Source organism: Aedes aegypti, chromosome 3 (genome assembly GCF_002204515.2).
Source record: "Aedes aegypti strain LVP_AGWG chromosome 3, AaegL5.0 Primary Assembly, whole genome shotgun sequence".
Taxonomy (NCBI): Eukaryota; Metazoa; Arthropoda; class Insecta; order Diptera; family Culicidae; genus Aedes; species Aedes aegypti.
Window position 1 is genome coordinate 202,971,419 of NC_035109.1, and position 6,000 is coordinate 202,977,418.

At 36.4% G+C, this 6,000-nt stretch overlaps 1 protein-coding gene across 4 annotated transcripts in view; it reads right to left on the reverse strand.

Moving 5' to 3' along the window:
* The window catches only part of LOC5572476 (metabotropic glutamate receptor 2), a 66,361-nt gene extending 60,598 nt beyond the window's left edge, over positions 1–5,763 (reverse strand). Inside the window, exon 1 of one of the 4 annotated variants that reach the window (XM_021854475.1) lies at positions 5,740–5,763. The gene's annotated coding sequence lies outside the window, so the exon portion shown is untranslated. Of the gene's footprint in view, positions 1–768; positions 931–1,181; positions 1,463–5,739 lie in introns of those variants that run through there. The other 3 variants (XM_021854473.1, XM_021854474.1, XM_021854477.1) reach the window with 3 other exon arrangements.
* Between the last annotated feature and the right edge of the window lie 237 nt (positions 5,764–6,000).

Genomic DNA, 6,000 nt, shown 5'->3' on the forward strand with positions numbered 1-6,000 from the left:
TGAATTTCGGCCTAGATTTAATTGCCATATAATGTAGTGAGTGACCCAAACTTATGATTGGAAAGCGGGAGTGTACCTACATAGTAAACAGTTCAATGATGATTAGAAACTATTCGCGATTCAACAATGTTTGGTTATTAGCCGTTAAAGAGATTGTTAATCTAAAAAAACGTGTACAAACTGTATAATAGCTTGCAATAATTGTTTGCATACGAGTGATACAAGCTGCGATTATACACCTCATCTCATGCAAGTGATATTTATAAATCATCATTAAGCTACTCACAACCATATCAAGCAAGCTCATATATTTTCACTGCCATATAAATGTATCAACGGAGATTCCATGAGCGATTTATTCTCATCTGGCATCCTGGCCCTGGAGAACCGCGTTGCAAAAGCCATCCAAATGATGCATCCGTTTGTCTTTGTTTTTTTCTCACTGATAAGAATCAAATGAATGAATTTGTTACCGCAGTATGTCGTATAACTCCGAATATGATATGTTACATATCCTTGCAAAGGAAACAGTATTTTCCCATGCATTCCATTATCGCAGTCACGTCAGGGAACCGTTTTGTTCTTATCGCGGAATCGCACTTTCTCAATGGGATGATATTTTTTCACACCAAAATGTCGCTGCTGATATCATTGTCGCCTAAATTTTCTTTGTGGCTGCAGAAAACTATGCACACAGCATCTTTCTTGTATCTTTACTGATAAAGCACTGTGTACTTATCTAATTGTGCAGGATTGCACATCACTTACCAACTAAAACAATTAATCACAGTTATCTACATCAGTTGAACTGGAAAATGCGTTTTAATGCGTGAAAATTTTCCGAAAATTTGTGAACTGATAAGACCGATCACCTCCCAGTTTATGTGTTCTTATCATCTTTGTCAGTATATAAGAGCTCCCACGGCACGAAAAACGCTTTCGTCCTATGTGTAAACACTAACACAATAAGGACACGCAGGACGCATGCCCGGACAAATTCATATTTTCTTCAGTATTATGTGCATGCAATTTTTATCAGTGTTACGAATTTCAACTCCTTAACATTTCTTCACTATAACTAAACTGTTGGCTATTTAACCAGAAAAACTGTTGCACATTTCAATATAGTAGACCATCATTTAAAAACTCAAGAACTCCCACGGTTCAGATAAACAGGATACCTTAGGCTTATCAGTACGGCCAATACCGCATATGGAATGCAGATGATTTTTTCTTCGAGCATTCGTTCTACTTTCTTATCACTGAGTCTCTCTATCACTCACACCAGTGTATACTATAACGTGGAAAACGAATTAATCCTTGCATAACGAACAACAGATAAAGCCAAATCACTCTATTTAAACATTATTGCAAAAAGCCTCAGGAAATAGATCTCTGTACTTGAACACCGCCGCACTCGATAAGAGAAATAATTGTTGTTTTGATCGATAAGATGATAAAGGACATAAGCTTACGCACACTTCATCAAATGTGGCAAAGCTTTTCGCTTCTTTACACGTGATGCGGGAGCTTTCCCCTACTAAGCACAGCTTCCTGTGCTAGGATTTTCGGATGCAATGCACAGGGTCGCATTGTATGTGCGTTAGTGTGGAACAAAATTTAGATTCTCGCTCCAGTCCACTTTTTGGATTGCACTTAGGTCGCATACCAACTGTGCAAAATTTCAACTCGATCGGAGAAACTATATTTTAGCGCCAGCCGTTCAAAGTTTGTATGGGATTTACTATGGGAAAACTTACTTTTGCAAAGAAAAATCGCCAGACGGCTTTACAGTTGAGGTCGAAATACGCGTACACATACGTATACAAACTTTAATTAGAATTGATCGGTAAAATATTAGGTTCCATTATTAACTTGAACAGTTACGCATGCAAATGAGCAACGCACATTAGCCTGGGACACGGTTACATGAAAAATTTAGATTATCGCTCCAGTTCACTTTTTGGATTGCATTTAGGTCCCATAACAACTGTGCAAAATTTCAGCTCGATCGGAGAAACTATATTTTAGCGCCAACCGTTCAAAGTTTGTATGGGATTTACTACGGGAAATCTTACTTTTGCAAAGAAAAATCGCCAGAGGTCGCCCATTAACCTCTATAAAAATTCTGAACACAGACCTCGATAGGTATTTTTACGATGAAGAATATTGCCGAAGACCGCGAAACAATCCAACACTTGTGAACGGGAAAGTTTAGATTATCACTTTTTTTCAAGTCTATGATTGGATAAAAATGTGTCCAGAGTTTCTGAAGCGTAAAAGATTTAGACATTACAGATAATGTAACATGAAATCACCTTGACTGAATCAAATTATATTAGATTTGAAAAACAGAGAGTAGAACACTGTAATAATCGATAATCACAGTTTAGTGAAAAGCTTCTGGACTTTTGGTAACGTATGTCTAATAGATTTTGATTAACTTTTAAAAATATCATCATTGATTTGTTGATAGAATGCATATGAATATGGCAATTATTCTGTGACTCTTTTAAGGATACGCGAGTCGAGACATTTTCATTACATTTTAGGTACTACACCAATAAACTAAACAATTTGATTAATTTTGGGTGCACTTATGGTAAGATATTGATCGAAACTTCAGCACAGTATAGCGTTTAATTGAAATATGTAAACTACGTATTAGGGGGGCAATTCTAAAATATGTTGGTCTCAAGGGGGCGAAAGTCAAAAAAGTTTGGAAAACACTAGTCTAAACGATTATTGTTAGGTTTGAAAACAATTCTACATACTGAATTTAGGCTCCTTGAATCTAAGTATGGTTGCTAAATTCTCAACAATGTAATATTTATAGAAATAATAAACATTTAAAATTCGGAAACACTGCATAAAACGCCTAAATGTAGGCACTTTTCTCTCGTTATCTAACAAAAAATCAATAATTTTAACAAATTGTGCAAATTGGTACGAATTTTGATGATTGAACCTGTTTCAGGGATATGTTTCAAGCATCCTCCCAAACTTTTGGATTAACACTATGAATAAAACCTTCTTGAAAACTAGAAGTTTATAGATGTCGGTCAATACCACACCGAACACGATTATGGAATTTTATATTATTTTCAAAGAAACATTCTTCAACACAAAAAAAAAACTTCACAACGCAAAATTCGACAACAGTTAAAGCAAACAACGTTCATTTTCTATAAGTTGCATTGATATTTGTGCTCTAAAAGTAAGAAATAAAATCGTGTGACATCATGATCAATTTAACCCTACTGATCACTTTCAACCTAACGGTACGGTAGCTAACTTGGAGGATGAAAATGCAGTGGCAGACATGCAGGGTTTTCGGGGCCCAGTGCTGAGTCACATTCGGGGGCCCTTCAAAATAGGGGTGATTGCCAATTGACTAGTCAATTAACTGTAATAATAATATGCTTCCACTCAACAGTAATATTTTGGATTGAAAACAATAGACCTAGCATTCATCAATTATTGAAGTCGTTTTTACTTTTCATTTAGTACTGAAAATGTTATATAATGATAATTAATAATAACCAAAACAAAAAAACTCGCTCCTGTTGGATGTGGGTTTTCTGCATTGTGAATCATTTCGGTAGAAGTGGTGACGAATGTGCGTTTACATTCAGCTGGCAGTAATGTGTATAAATTAAATTATTCACATAGTTTTTTTTAATATAACAGTAAAATAAACGTAAGTTCATGTATTCAGAAGCGTTAAAATCGTGAAGTTTATGTAAATATGTATATAACGGTGTGAAAGGCTGTTCGAGATTGTCGGCAGATGGTTTAAATTCCGGACATCGTGCTAAAAAACTGTGGTTTACTTCTGTGAGTGGTTAGAAAGAAATCTTGCACACATTAATATATTCAAGTGTTATCGGTGATAAGAATGCCGTTTTACGCTCGGAAAAGCAATATGACTCAAATATTACTGAGATTCTAATCACAAGCCGCCAACCGCATATGTTCAGATACATTTGAGGTAATAACCAAAAATGTACACCCATTTCAATAGCATAACCATTATAGATCACATTCCTGCATGTGATGATTATAAATGTGACATATAATTGAAGGCAGATTAACTTTTCATAGATTTTGTTCCAATATTTCATATTGCAACAGCGCTGTCCGGATCTTGATTCACAAGTGTCCGGATTTATAAACAAATAATGCTTCTGGTGTCCGGATTTGAGGACCAGACAAGCTCGACTGTTACGATGATTTTCATGGTATTAGCATAACTTTAATCATAAAATTGACTTTTCTCACCAAGTTCTGGTGTTGAACTAAATGTAGCAATAATGAAATTAAATCTTGTTCTAAAAATGTCGACTAACCGTATGTTCACGTTGTCTTTAGAGTACTGATAGGTGATTTTTTGAACTGAGGTTGCATGAATCGCAACACTTATCAAGGTGAATCCTTACCATGCAGCTGTGATCCCTCCCCACTAACAAAACTCCTACCCGTGGCAACCATGGAGATGCAGAGGTGATCTCGATCTCTAGTAACAATGGATGTCACACTAACATTCCTTCCCTTCCCCGATGACCGTAAGGACGTAGCCGGCGCCGTTATTGAATTTTTAATGTTTGGAATCCTCGAAAGTGTGCATTGAAGATGGAAAGCTACTCCCAAGCTACATCTCTTGTTTTTTTGTGCGATTATTCTGGTCAATCACGGAGTAGCAACTACGAATTGTACGGTCATCTATGCTTATGCTTTATGCTTACAAGGGAAGGTCACGATGGTGTTACACGGGGTTTTCAACCGGACTATTTTTGTTATATTCTACATGTCGAAATATGAAAAACCCCAAAGCCTTTCGGGTGATGGAACAGTGGTGTAGCCAGGAGGGGCTCTGAAAGGGGCAATTTTGTACGTATATTATATTATTAGGCTAATTGGAAATTTGACAGAAATATTTTTTCAATATCTATTGTGATGGTAGAGAACAGAATTGACATTAATTTATGTTTAAAATGTATTTTCCATGCCATAGGCGCAATCGGGATGGGTTTAGTATTGGTATACTATTCTAATAAAACCAAATTTGTTTTGGTGTCCATATTCCATGATGGTTACGCCAATGGCATGGAAAATACATTTTAAACATACTTTAATGTCTATTCTGTTCTCTACCATCACAATAGATACTAAAAAAATATTTTTGTCAAATTTCCAATTAGCTCAATAGTATAATATACGTACAAAATTGCCCCTCTCAGAGCCCCTCCTGGCTACACCACTGGTCCATCACCCGAAAGGCTTTTGGGTTTCTCATATTTCGACATGTAGAATCTAACAAAAATAGTCCGGTTGAAAACCCCGTGTAACACCATCGTGACCTTCCCTTGTTAGTACTGAAAATGTTAGAAAATGTAGAGTAATATGCCGAGCCGATAGGACTACGTCAGAGCTGATAGCGGCAAAATGTCTAAAAAAGGAACTTTGGAGACCTCATGCCTGAAAAAAAAATTACCAAAAAGAGACTGAACAGTAATCACATCACAATCACATAAGGATTCTTCTAGTAGACCGACCGGAAAAAACCTCAGTGCGTCTTTCTAAAAGTTTGTAACCTTACACATGACCGTCTACCACAATAAATGAAAGTAAAAATTATCTTACCATGTTCAAAACCTCATCACACTCACTTGTTCTGTTGTGAACAGACAACACAGCACATCTTTCGATAAGCTATAATCGACCATAGTTTTATCTTACCATGTTCAAAACCTCATCACACTCACTTGTTCTGTTGTGAACAGACAACACAACACATCTTCCGATAAGCTATAATCGACCATAGTTGATCATAAACCCCGTCTCCTATGGACTTCAACACCACTGACCGATCTGTGTAGCCTGACTGGCAGTTTTGTTATTTGAGGTGGAAGCACCTAATTGTAAAGTACGTGTTAAGTGATTCTGTGGTGAAAATAAGTAGAAGTACGGGCTGGAAAGGTAGAACTCCTTGATAATTTT